Source organism: Dermacentor silvarum, chromosome 2 (genome assembly GCF_013339745.2).
Source record: "Dermacentor silvarum isolate Dsil-2018 chromosome 2, BIME_Dsil_1.4, whole genome shotgun sequence".
NCBI lineage: Eukaryota > Metazoa > Arthropoda > Arachnida > Ixodida > Ixodidae > Dermacentor > Dermacentor silvarum.
The window spans coordinates 130,064,716-130,079,453 of NC_051155.1; positions in this window are offsets into that span (position 1 = coordinate 130,064,716).

Consider the following 14,738-nt stretch of genomic DNA (forward strand, 5'->3'; position numbering starts at 1 on the left):
CCGGGTAAGTGCGGTTGTTTACCGTGACTCGCGCTGTGCAGATTCCAGTCGGCGTTATTAGGTGGCCTCCCGCTGTCCGGATATCGGGTCCTTGCCAGGCTGTTTTCACCTTCTTCAACTTGGCGGCGAACGGGCCACTGAAGACGGAATAGTCGGCTCCAGTGTCGACGAGAGCGGTGACGCTATGGCCATCGATGAGCACCTCTAGATCGGTAGACCGACGTCTGGCGTTGCGGTTAATTCGTGGCGTCGGATCACGGCTGCGTCGGCTTGCTCTGCTGCTGCTACGTCGCGTCGGAAGGTCTTCTTTCGGCGGCGAAGTGTTGTCAAGGCTGTTGCTAGGCGGCGTGCTGATATCTCGTCGTGATGAATCGCGAATCGTCGTCGTCGGCGGCGTCGGAGGATCTTCGGCATTGCGTCGTACAGCAACCGCACCTCCATCGGTTGCTGCCTTTAGTTTCCCGGGTAAGGGCTCACGGACCGGCCCCGGGCTGGGCCAGTGTATGGTCGGCGCTGCGGCGACAGGTAACGTCCTGGTGACGGCGAGCGTGAGGGTCGTCGTGGTTGCCACTGGGCTCCGGCGAGGTAGTCGGCGATGTCACGTGGCCGCTCGCCAAGCTGTGGACGCGGCGCGTTGACGGCGAACCCTCGTAGGCCCATCTCGCGGTATGGGCATCGGCGGTAGACATGACCAGCTTCCCCGCAGTGATAGCAGAGCGGGCGGTGGTCGGGGGCGCGCCAAATGTCCGTCTTTCTCGGGTAGCTGCGCTGGGTGACGGGCGGGCGTGCTGGCTGCGGCGGCGGCGGTGGGCGACGGAACTGCGGCGTTACTTGGCCCTGGTGCGAGCGTGAAGGAGGGCCTTGACGACGGGCAACGGCGGCGTAAGTCAGCGCTTCCGGCTGGGTTGCGGCGATTGCGGCTGCACATCAGGAACTCCAAGTGAGCGCTGAACTTCTTCTTTGACGACGGCGGCGATAGATGCCACTTGAGGCTGCGACCTGGGTAAGAGCTTCTGCAGCTCCTCGCGAACGACTGCTCTGATGGTCTCGCGCAGGTCGTCGGCGCCTAGAGCTTGAGCATCGGCGTAGTTGGTCAGGGCACGGCGGTTGTATTGCCTGGCGCGCATTTCAAGCGTCTTCTCGATCGTTGTGGCCTCGGAAAGAAATTCGGCGACAGTCTTGGGCGGGTTGCGCATCAATCCGGTGAATAGTTGCTCTTTGACACCCCGCATCAAGAACCGAACTTTCTTTTCTTCAGACATGTCGGGGTCGGCGTGGGGGAAGAGGCGAGTCATCTCCTCCGTGAAGATCGCGATGTTCTCGTTCGGCAATTGCACTCTGGTTTCTAAGAGAACCTCTGCCCTCTCCTTTCGTACGACACTCGTGAAGGTCCTCACGAAGTTTTCACGAAAAAGGTCCCACGTAACCAGGGTGGTCTCTCTGTTCTCAAACCAGGTCCGAGCAGCGTCATCCAACGAAAAATAGACATGGCGTAGCTTATCGTCGTCGCTCCATTTGTTGAACGTCGCGGTCCGCTCGTATGTCTCCAGCCAGGTTTCAGGGTCTTCAGCCGATGATCCACGGAAGGTCGGGGGCTACCGAGGTTGTTGCAGCAGGATGGGGGACGCTGGGGCTGCCATTGGGGTCGTTGACTTGGCCTTGATCGCTGTGGTCTTCTCGGGAAGAAGTCCGTACTCCGGCAGAAGTCCTTGCTGCCTACGGCTAGCTCGCTGGTCCTTGGTGACGTTGGCGTTGTCCTCCGGTTTCGGGCTTGGATCGCGGCTTTGCGGGGGCGTTCGCTGCATGAACGCACTAGCACCTCCACCAGATGTCACGTAGTAGTGACGCTGAAGAAAACAGTCGTAAAACTGTGTACGACGAAACTGGTTGTTTATTGGGCGAACCTGTGCCCACAAAAGCAAGGTACACTCAAAGCACAACGATAGCGGCGAACACAGTCGGCGATCGTCGAAAATCTGATCAGCGGCGAAACGCGTCGGCTTTTATACCTGAGTCATCGAAGGTTCCAGATTAATCCCTGATGCCCGCGTGTCTTCCAGAAAGTTCTAGACAATTCGCGTCGCTCATACAATCAGATTACATGGGCGTCGGTGACCACAGACGACGGATAGAAGCATCGATAACGTCCGAGAAGCTTCCAATGCAGGCGCGTCCTGCGCCGAGCGATAACGTTTAACATTTGTCAGCCAATGTACCAGTGAAAGATAAACATGTGTACGTGTCAATATAATTGCTATCGCAATAAAAGGCTTCCCCTACCTGTGGTGTTTGTGGTGGCTCGCGGCGGCGTGCAACGGAAGGTTTAAAATGCCGCCAGAACGGTTCCTCAGCAAAGAAGAGTTGGCCGAGCGATGACGTACACGTGCCGATCGGCGGGCAGCCATCTTCTATTCCTTTTGGAACGGGGCAGCCTCCGGCTATTCAGAAAAAGAGTGTTTTGTTCGGCATATTAAAGATTTTTTTTTTAACGCGTACACGTCACTTTGACGCAGTGAGCTTTGGCGGTTTTGTGATGTCGCGTGACAGACAGGCGAAATGGGCGCAGCCCGGAAACGTTTGACCAACGGCAGAGGGCTAAAGGCGCCGAATGGACGGGCGGAGCCAGCGTAACCGGTACGCTGGCTCCGCCCCGCCGATTCGTTCAACTAGAGACCATAGTTCTATACACTGGTTCTACGAAGACGCCGTGCATGAGGTACGCGCGATCGGCACCGTCATTGGCTGCGGCAGTTAAACCGGAGCTCTATCGTAAGGGCAAGAAAAATCACCGACGATTACGACTCCCCCTAATGCAAAGTTTGAGCGCAGCTCTATACATAGTTTGCACGTGACGTCATATCCGCCGCCTGCCCCGACCGTCGGCCATCGCTAGGCACCTCGCTACTAGCCGCTGGCCCGCTGCGCTTGTGTTCGGCGCTCGCTTCTACGTGTACGCGCCGCATGTTTGCTGTCGTGAAAGCTTTGCGATGGTAATAGTAAGGAGCCCTGATTTTTGCCCTTCCTACACGGACGAGCTTGTAGGGCCGACGCGGGCTCGCTACAAAGAAAAGGTCGGAATGTGTGACGTCATGGACCCATACTAGCTGCACGTTGGCGTGGATACCAGTTCAGACCCCGAGGTGCTCCCGGCCACGACGTGCGTGGAAAATTATTATCTTGTACGGTCCACGAGCTACGTGACGCTGAACGAAATAAAGGCTTACAAATCGCTGAAAACGCACAATTACTTCACGAGCGGTTGGGTGAGGTAGGTTGCAGCGAAGCGCCTGTCGTCGGGTCTTGCCATCGTCCTCGGCGAGGTGAGTCAATGAAAGCATATGTTCTTGGCGTGCGGCTGAGAAAACCATCTCAGTATTTTTTTGTGCGGCTCCATTCAGGGACAGCTTTCTTGCCACAAAGGTTCACCTATATGCACTTTTTCCCCAAGCTTCAAAACGTGTGTTCGTTTCTTTCTGCGAGTTTTGGTTTACAGTTTGGTGCATGTCCGTGCATGTGAATTTTGTTGCGTTAAATAGAAGTAGCCCGTTATATTGAAAGCATGCAGATATTCTAATATTGCTTAGCATATCGCTAAGCGAAGCACATATACCAAGAAATGACGATGCGAAGCAGTTTGCAAGGCGGTAAAAAAAAAAAAGGGGGGGTTTTCCGTGCTAAAATCACGATATAATTATGAAACACGTTGCATTGGAGGGTTCCGGGGTAGTTTTGACCGCCCGGAGTTCTTTAACGTGCACTACAACACAAGTACACGGGCGTTTTTCAGAGCAGTAAAAGCGACCATGCGTGCGCGAGCAGGCAGTCGCCAACCAGTACGGGGGCTTTCGCTGCCGCCCTTTTACGATCATGCTTGATGTGCAGTGTTTTGGCGTGTTATATACTCGCCCGAAACAAAATGACGACACGCACGTTGTTCAGGTCCTTCCGATTTATCCGGGAAAGCCACAGGCCCCGACGTTTCTCCGACAGCATTCTAGCTTGTGCGTTCGCACTGCCATGTTATTACTTTTGGTGCAGACATAGGCCCGGTTCTGCGTAGCTCGGCTTCGCGGCAGTGGTACTTCTTGTGCGGCAACCGAAAATCGCGCAGATTGGCATGCTCACGACGCGAGAAGGAACTTCGGATCAACAACGCGTCAGCGCGCGCAGCCTGCTCCAGCGCGCTTCCGCAGGCCCGCAGGTGCCTAAAGATGGCGGACAGGCTCGCGGACCGGTGCGGAAGTGACGCGCGTGCAAACTATGTATACGTGTTGCCGGCAACTGCAGAGGCCGTATTCTGAAACGTTCCCCTAGGCGAAATTTTTTTTTTCGCTTTCAGGCGTGCGCTGATTGGCTGTTTTAGCAAAATTGGATGAGCTGATTGGGTGGTTGAGCTCGACGTCATTCAATTTTGCTCAACCAGCCAATCAGCGCACACGCCTGAAAGCGAGAAAAGACACTTCGCCTAGGGGAACGTTTCAGAATACGGCCCCAGCTTATGCAACCATAATCTTTATCGGGAAACGCTTGCGGCGAACCCTATGCGCGAAGGCGAGCTTTCAAGGGCGTGTCACAACCCTTGTCGACAGCGTTGGCATCCATACCGGGGATCAGGCATGCCTTGTACAAGGACCCCGCTTGTACGCAGACGACATCACGATATGGACGCTCGGAGGGTCCATAGGAGAACAAGAGGCATTACAGGAGGCCGTAGACGTCGTAGCAAGCTATGCGGAGACATGCAGACTGCAATGCGCGCCGGAGAAGTCGGAGCTCCTCATAATCGAGAAGCGCTCACGAGGACGATCAACAGCCCCGGCACCAACCATCACCTGCGAATAGGTCCTAGAGAAATTACCAAGGTAGACAGACTTCGGATCCTCGGCTTACACTTACAAAAGGACGGGGGCGGAGGATATGCCATACAGAAGCTACAACACACGACCACGCAGATCTTGCGCATGATTCAACGAATTACCAGCAGGAAGAGGGGACTCAAGGAACAGGACCTTATCCGATTAGTGCAGGCTCTGATTGTGAGCCGCATTGCGTACTCGGTACCATATTTAAATTTCAGTAACGCGGAAGTGTAAATACTCGACCGGCTGATACGCAAGGTGTATAAGCAAGCGCTCGGACTCCCACCCAGAACGGCTACTTTTCGCCTCGAGGAGACAGGGGTGTACAAGAACGCACGGGAAATCATAGAGGCTCACCTAGTAAGCCAGAAGGAAAGACTACTACGCACAACAGCGGGACGCTGCGTCTCGGAACGTCTTGGATATTCTTTACGGAAGACCAGCGCACTGACCAAAATCCCAACACGAATACAAGAAACTATGCACGTCTCACCGATTCCCAGAAACATGCACCCAAACTTCCACATCGGACGGAGACAAGCCCGAGCGCAGGCGCTCGCGAGAAAGTATGGAAACCACCCCAATGTCTTGTACGTAGACGCGGCCAGCACCGCAAGAAGCACCGCATTCGTCACCTGCGTAGTCTACAATCACGGGACCGAAATAAATGCATCGTCGGTTTCCAGAGTGAGCGCTGCGGAGGCAGAGGAACTAGCGATAGGGTTAGCCATCACGACGAGACCTCAGTGGGATTGCGTCATAGTTCTGACGGACTCTCAGACGGCATGCAGAAATCATTCCAGGGCCAAAATTTCCAGGGCTGCACATCGCATTCTGAATGGAGCGCACCAGCTGCCACCATACATACAAATCGTGTGGACTCCGGGGCACGAGACCCTACGCGGCAATCAGCAGGCACACGCCTACGCCCGAGCGCATGCACACCGGGAGCCACGAGATGACAGCGCCGAGAAGTTCCAACCAGAGCCCATACCATTAACCTACACTCACATCCTACAACACTATCGCCTTTCACGAAGAACACTACCCCCACCGCATAATGCTCTGACGCGAGAGGAAGCCGTAATATGGCGAAAACTCCAAACACATATCCACATTTGAGTCTTTACCATGCCATACACCCTGCGGTGTATTCCTATAAATGTCTACACTGTGATCAATGTGCAACACTTTACCACATGGTATGGGCTTGCACAAACACACCACAGCTCACACCCATAACACACCCCACCACACGGCAATGGGAGGCAGCGCTGTCCAGCTCCGACTCGACGGACCAGCTCAAACTGGTCAATCGAGCGAGAAGGGCAGCTAAGGCCGCTGGGCTCCTGGACTGAGGGGACCACCCACTGCAGAGTGGAGGAGCTACCTGCGCTCGCGTGCTCTTTGCATTAAAGTTTATTCTCTCTCTTGACATCCAAAATCATACCCAAGGCCAACGACCCGCGTGAAAGGCGGGCACCCCGTCGTCCTCCTCATCCAACAAACATCGTAGGCAGGTCATATCAGTGGCGCACCGACGGGGAGCGGGCTGAGGCCGACTTAACGTAACCCCTTTTCTTTCCTTGCGCATTTCAGTACTGCAACTAAGATGCAAGACGCGCAATCGTCTGCATACTCGCAAAAAGCGCATTTTTTTACAATTTCCCGTGATGAAATAGAAATTAGTGCTGTTTAGATGGTATTGGCAAACTGTCAACACCCCCTGGCAGAGATCCTGGGTGCGCTACTGGGTCATATCATGATGTTTATAATCAGAACTGAAGCGGCAGCTGTCACATTATGCTCCCACTTGCTGCCGGAAACCCACATGCCACCACGCCTGACCAGCACACGCTATGTCAGCGTCAACCAAGCCCATGGATGTCTGTCGCGGCCACGAGGCACATCCGCATGAGCGCACTGGACAAGCTATCGAGTCGGTCATGGCAATGGTTCTTGTTAAGTTATGAACATATGCTCGATTTACGAGCCACGTGTCAACAAGCCTCTGCTGCCCGTTCAACTCGGCACACGCAAAACTTGAAAATAAATAAAAAAAAAAAAGAGCCACAGATGTTCTGCAGACGCCGTATTCACATCTTATTGCTGTTCATTTTATTGCTTCAATGAGATGAGACGCCTAGTGGCCTAGTCGATGTAGGATATCTTGACCATGTCCTGTTTGCAGTGACTTAGCCAGAGGACGCACATCGGGCGTATGCCTCCCCCCCAAAAGTTCTGCAATGCGGCCTGGCCAACTCACCCTCTCACTCCCCTCTTCCCTCCCCTCCGAAAACAAATTGCTGGCTACGCCACTGCTGGTTAGTGCAGCTAGTCCTTTTCCGAAATCATTGTGAGAAGTGTCACATGGCTTTGCCCTGCGGCAAATTTGCCACGATTCCAAATCTTCAAATTTCTCGCACCTGAAAAAAAAAAAGTTGCGCTGCGCTCTAACGTAAATTAGCGGTGCACTCTGTGGCCAGTAAGCTTTAGGGGCTCCTTCATCAAGCTCTTTTGTCCTGCTGTTCGTGCTTACGACAAAATTCACAAAAACAACTTTGTTCGTTAGGCCCTTTATCAAGCATCAATATCATGTGGCCAGCCCTGAGCCGAACGGATGGATGCGCGAATGATCGTCTCAGAGAGCAGCGACATCGACAGAAATAATATGGTTGCTTTCTTGATCTTCATTTCAGAGTGTGAGGTTCTCGACCAAATCTTGATAAAACCAGTATCATCGGGAAAAGGGGCATAACCAGCTCATCAGAGAGATCACTGAAGCACAAATGATAAACTTGATAAATGTAATATGCTTCTAAGCCATCAATCCGGCTATCAGAAAAAAAGCTAATTTCCAAGAGCCTGATGTGCGAATGTGTTAGGCATGCACTAACGACCCTGTGCAACGGCAAAAGGCTCTGGGGTCGAATTCGCAAAGCTTTCCATTCCCAAGTGTGTTTTGCCATTGGCTGGCCACCTTTGAAGATGATATGTCCAGCATCAGAATTGGCTTAAATGTTCAAACAATTCTAGCGTAAGAGCTTTTTCTGAATACGGGCCCTAGTCAATAAATAGGCAGTCCAAAGTTGGCACTTCGTGTGTCTCCCGTCATTCAAAAATCGTACAGTACCAAATAGCCCGAACCACTGCACTTGTTGCGCTGTAAACAACGAACATGTATGAAGGAAATGACACGGGCGAGCGGTAGATGCACACCTTCCGACATTTATTTCAGTGCATGTTTGTATATCAAAAATATACAACCAAACAGAACACGCAGGTTCACCGCAAAACTCAAAGCAGCATGACGCGCTTTGCAGTACTTTTTTTTTTCAACCTTCCTTCACAAAGATGAGGTACAGAGAAAGTGGTGGCAATGGGGGGCAAAAAGGATCAGAAAACGCCGGAGTATATCGCATGTGTACAGAGGTTTATATATACGTGTCAGTGTACACAGTACGTAGGACGACAAACTTAACTTGCGTGTTGCATGCGTGTGCAGGGCCCACACCTGCATGCACACATGCAGAGAGTAACATTGGCAGTGTGTATTTTTCTTAAACTTTCAGACAAAATAATGCGGGTATCACCGCCAAATAGCCGGCCTTCGTGTCGTGCCAACGGTACTCGAGTGCTGACTGACCGATGACTTCCAATGTGTAGACGGGCAATGCGAATGACCGAAGTAATGCAGGTTGCCTGTGTACGCTGCTGTGTTAAAAGTGAAGTAACCTGCAGTTTCGTTTTAACAACTTTATTACAAGATCTCGTGCTTACTGCCACTTTGTTTTCGCACAAATTTCTCAAGATTGCCAACTTATTATTTTTTTTTCCAGGTGAACCAGCCAAGCAAGTAAGCCAAGTGTTTTACTGAACAATGCGGACCAAAAAGTTCTTGCTGCGAAATTTCACCATAAAGAGAGCAGCAGTAAGACCAGCATTTTGTTTTAGAGGTACTTGGAATAAAAGCACAAATTACTGTATACTTTAAACAATCAAAACATTGACAACAAAATTTCTATTTACAAATTAGTCAAAGTTAGGTGAGACAGCATGCCCTGTATCACTTTCCATAATAATTTGCCAGAATATCATATAATAAAACAAAACCTGTTTTCTACCCAGCATGCTGAGAAACAAGAAAATAACAAGGTCGCTGAGAATGAGAATTTTGTCCAACTTCAGGATGGCAGAATATCTGGGCTTTCATAGTGCAGTTTGCAGTCCCGTTGGCACGACAGGGAACGCCTCTGCCCAAAGGGAGGCGTAACAAGCACCCGTATAATTCCAGGTGCAGAACAACTCTTTCCGAAACACCTAAGAGTTGTGGGATAAGTTTAACAACCTTGATAGTTGGCGGAAGTTTTGCAAAAATAATTCTGCACCTTCGTAATGGATCGCCGGAAGAAAAAAAAAAAAAAATCTTCCTAGATGAGAAGCCACTGGTTGTGTAACGACCACACAAGATGCAATAACGACTACACTGTAGTATCTCCAATTTTTGTCATTTCCTTTTCTATTCCGTACATTTCACAAACATTCTGGCAGCAGTAATTGAAGGCCTTTGACAAGGACAGACTCTCTGCGGATTACAGTGGCCACCAAAAGGCTCAGTCGAAAAGCAAATACAAAGACTTCACAAGCCTAATCCGTCTCATCACATCAACTGGTCATGCTGGCAACATGAAATGCACTGAGCCCATGTTTACTGCCATTTCCAATGCCATGACATATTTGCACCACAAAAGTGAGCTGGCAGTCACTAAAAGCAACTGTGTTCCGAACAGCACAGCATACCTCAATGAAAGTAAGCGGGTTTCAACAACTGCGAAGGCAGAAGCAGAGCCATTTAAAAAAGGAGGAAAGGAAGGCAGAGATACATAAGAGCAACAGACAGGTCCAAAGAAGCCATACTGTACAGACAATGTCACCACCTCGTGTTCTACGTACACACACGTGCGCTCGAAGAATTCACCCAAAAGGCAGCAAACAACCACAGTAAACCCAACGGCACCAAACAACACGTCCAGTGCAAGCGCAGGATTATCTTCACGCCTATCGAGAACAAAGACAGCACCTCGAGTGCTCGAGCCTGTGAAACATTACACACGGTCCGACCGAGCACGATGCGTAAGGTGCAGTAGGACCGCCCCACTAGCTGGTGTGCAGCACAATGAGCCAAGCGCCAGCAAAGTCGATGATTCTTTGCCAGGAAACATTGTGAGGAGCCTGTTCTGGAGGCGAATGTGCACAATCTTTTCCATGCAGCTCTCTCAATTGATTAAGCTGGAGATGCACAACTCTGATGTTAGGCCTGTGCCTCGATGTTTCCCGGTGACTAAGTGTACGACCAGGATACTCGCAGCATACGACACCTTGGTAACACTTAACAGACCTGCAGTTATGCAGATTGGTGCTCTTCCTTCTAGACACCTCTGCGGGCACATGAAAACATTTGAAAGTACTTATTGAGGAGGTCCGAACTGGAAACATCGCGAAAGAAGGTGGTGAGGCTGACAAAAAAGCTTTAACAGATCTGGCACAGCAATTTGGCAGTCCAAACCCAGTAAGCTGAAATGAGCACTTTGATGAAGAGAGCAGCCCGAGAGCATCTTATTGTGATTTAGCCAGACCAAGATAGCACAGCACTCGGGCAGTAAATTTCTGCAGGAAAATAATTTCTGAAGTACACACTGTTATTAGCAGGCCGCATTAGATGTAAAACAAATGTCTTCCTGGTGACATGAATACGTACGTATGCCGATGTGGTACTCCGAGTTCCTTCTTCGTTAAATACAAAGAAATGAGAAAAAGAGCGCTTTTGGAACAGGGGCAGTTCTACACAGGTGGAGCGCTGTGAACTTACATGCAAGAGCTCAGTGATGATGGCTAGAGAGAGAATGTGTACCTGTGAACCACATAAACATTGTCTTAAGCACAGCAAGAAATGGAATCTACGTGAAGAAACAGCAAATTTAACTATCCAAAGTACATAGGCACTTTAGCATGGATCATGTCATTTGTCCCATGGTTCCTCCCATTTTGTCTCATTTGGCAATTCCAAGTACCGACATGCAGCTTACAGATAATGTGTGACAGTGCTCTAATGATTTTGCAGAAATGGGAAAATAATGAAGCCTCGGGTCACAGTAGCATTTAGCAAGCAAGCAGATTTTAATTTATCCAGCTCCAGTTCTGTGGAGCTTCTCTGACACACAGGCATCTATATCTGGCAAGTGAATGACAGTGCCACGAGTTCTCCACAACATGCACACACTAATGCTGTCATAAATCCTTCACAGTTGGTACATGTGCGCCTACCCTCTTGAGCCAATAAAGCACCAAGAAATTGACGAGAAGCAGACGTTATATTACACTCAAAACAACAAACATCTGCCCACTCTACGTACAGGGGCTTCTCAATGAAACCAGCCTAGATTTATCGGCAAATCACAACACCATTTAAAAGCACACTTTGAACACATTTTTTGTTTCTTTTACAAGGCAGCAACTTCATTCTCAGATGAATTATGTGACACAAACTATAGCAGAAACAGTGTACGCACAAAACCCACTGCAGCACAATGAACAAAAGCAGCAATGCGACAAAGGTGATGGAAAACAATGGAACAATATAATAAAATGACAAACAAAAGCAGCAAGGATGACTGCAAGAGAAAAACAGCTTTGGAAAATGAGCACTACAGAGAACTGAATCATTGCCACTTCAAAGGTACAAGGCCAAAGTGAAGGACAGAATGCACATACTTCCTAACCATACTTCGCAGTTCCCAATGCTTCAGGGCCTCTCCCAATGGCATTGAAATGAGATGGGTACAGGTGACATGGCACTGCGACCACATAAACTGAAGCATGTGCACTTCAATAAATACATCAAACAACGAACTGGAATAAGTGTTGCCTTTTTAAAAGAAATACTAAAAACCATAGCAGTTTGCAGAAGGGTTTCTGACCGGCCAGCAGTATAACGCCCATACACCCGACACCAGCACACAGGACAACATAAACAAAACAAAAAAGGAAAGAACTGCCGAAGGTGGCTTTGCGCGGCACGAACAAACAAGTTTTTGAGGTAGTAGCAAGACGACATGCCCTTATGGCAAGGTGTGCGTCTCATGAAAAGGGCACCACGTCCCGAGAAGACACACCAAGAAAGGAGACAACACGAAAGACGGGAGATGCTAGAGCTCTGCAAGACCAGGCCACTGCAGCCGTGGGCTAGGCAGAGAGAGGTCGTGCTGGCCGTGAGCAAATTCAGCTGCTGACTGTTGGGCAGAGAAGCATGTGGCAAACAACAAGGTGTTGCTTGAAACGAATGCAGAAAAGCAGGACAGTGCTTTCCTTGCTCTCATGTACACCTAGCATTGTTTTACACCTCGGTGCTCTCAAGTAATGGCCTCAACAGCTAGTACACATACCACAGCATGGACTCTCAGAGGAGTTGCCAGCAGTACAGCAGCAGTATGCTAGTCTGCAACACGAGAGGCAGCCCTGTGTACATGCTGTCTACCAGGTGACGCTGTTTCGAGACGGCTCACTTCCAAACACATGCTGTCAAGCGGACAAGGTGCCAATGCAGTGATTTTTCACCATGCGGTCAAGATGGCTTCCGCAGTGAGGGATAAACATGGCAACAATTCCTGCTTTCATTTCGCACCCTGGTGAGAACACACAATTTCCTTGAGATACAGCAGAGCTTTAGGCAAGGGTAAACTGTGCAAGGTTACCCTGAAGCTGCAGTAGCCGTGGCCTACACTGTAAGAAAAGTTCCACCCTTTGGGGCTTACCTTGCCCCCAATGAATAATCGTCATCTTCCATGCCTTTCCTTTCTTTAACGCTGCATGCCTGGTACTTCCAAGTCACGAACAGCATGCACATTATCAGCATGACATAGCATTCTTGATAGAAAAGTAGCGAGCGTGAAATTTTCAAGAAAGGAAATGCAAGCAAGACAGATGATGATTCCTGTTTGGGGACAAGATAACACCCCAAAGGGTGTAAACGTTTTTTAGTATACCCATCCTGCAGGGCATGCTGGAAGCAAGCTGTACTGAAGCAACAGCCCTCCGGTACATAACATGTACACACACCCAACTGAACCATTCCTGCAGTCTAGACATTAACAGGAATGCACGAACTATAGTGGTAATCTCACAACTAGCCGGTTCACCATGCCTCACCTCATCTGGACAACGTGTGCTGATCAGTCAAGCCACAATGCGGGTAGGTCGCCAGCGTGAAAAAAGTGTGCGCTGGTCTCAACAGCAAGAGCTCAGGAACAAGAAAACAGAGCTAAATGGTCACAACAAACCTTGTCTGAGTAAAACTGAACCACCTTTCGGAGTCTCACTCTTGGATGCCCTTGCAATTTCAACGGGAAGCATACCCTTAACCTCTGCATGACATTTCACGGTAACAAGCTTTGCTAGTGAAGTTAGACAATTCACGCAGCGGCAGTAACTTGTAGTGAATGAAAGCTTGCTATCTGTCACTAAACAGAGAGTAACAAGCTCAAGTTCACCATGCTAATTTCAAACAGTGCATTATTTATATGCTTAGTGTCTTTGCCAGGATGCTTGAAGATGCCTAACAATTTGGTGAACAGCCCAAAACGAACCTGCTGCCAATGTTCCATTTCTTCTGCACGTCCTACTTTGCTGATAAGTGAACAGAAACTTAGATGCTTGTTCAAATGCACTGTCACAGTTTACAAGCATTCAATGTCGAAGTCGACCACTGTCTCTTCAGGACGAAAACATTGCAGAAACATCACACACGAGAAGACATTTGAATTTTTCAACAAAAAGGAAGGCTTATAAAAAGATTTCTTAAGGTACATAATGCACTTGTGCTCCAATCAATGCAAAACACTAACAACTCACACAAAACTTTGAACAGTTTGATTGGAAAGTGACTAAAACAGGTCGGCAGCAACAAGAAAACCTTCCGGTGCATGAGACCATCTTTAAGCACCAAAAGCATTCAATATACACTAGCTAAGCTTCTTTTTTTTTTAAATCCTCCATACATGACAGCTGGATCCCATCACAATAAACTGGTAAGCATGGCGCGCTCTTCTGAGAAAACCAACTGTACGTATGACGTTTCACAGTACCAGCCCGCCGGGCATGGCAATCACCTGTCCCATACCCACCACCGTGCCATTGCATGCAGGACACAAATGCCTACAAAACTGGGCACTGCACTTTCACTCCATACCACTCAGAATTCACACACGAACTCCAGGGCAGCCACAGCACTTTGGTAACCGACATTGCAGCCACCGCTTCTGGTTGCACATGCCTCACCTCATCTGGACACCTCACCTCACCTCAGCATCAAAGAACGATTAGTGCACTCCAAGTGCAAAACATGCGAGTTACACAAAACCAGCCAAGAATTGTACACATACACGCATATATACAGACAACTAGAGCCCACCATCCTTAAGCACACTGCAATTACAATATTACTATATAGTGCCTCGACCACGGCTTGACCAGTATCCAGCCAGCTGATTCACATGCAATAAGGTCGTGTATGTGGACGTCCAAACAACAGTTGAGCTGTGCTTCATGATTTCACACTTATACTGGTGCCAAGAAATAATACGATAAAGAAAGAATGGTGACAGTCTGCTTGGCGACTTGACCAATGAGTGACGAACATGTTTGACACGCAGCATACCTCTTCCCAGATGCCAAAAAGCCCTTCATAAATTGTTGCTTATCTTTTCCGAACTTGTGCCATGACAACGGCTTGTCGCTTTCGCACAGCATACTGGACACAAACTGGACTTTCAAAGCGTCTTTAGAGGTATCTTAACAGCTTCACTGTACGACACAGAGCAAGAG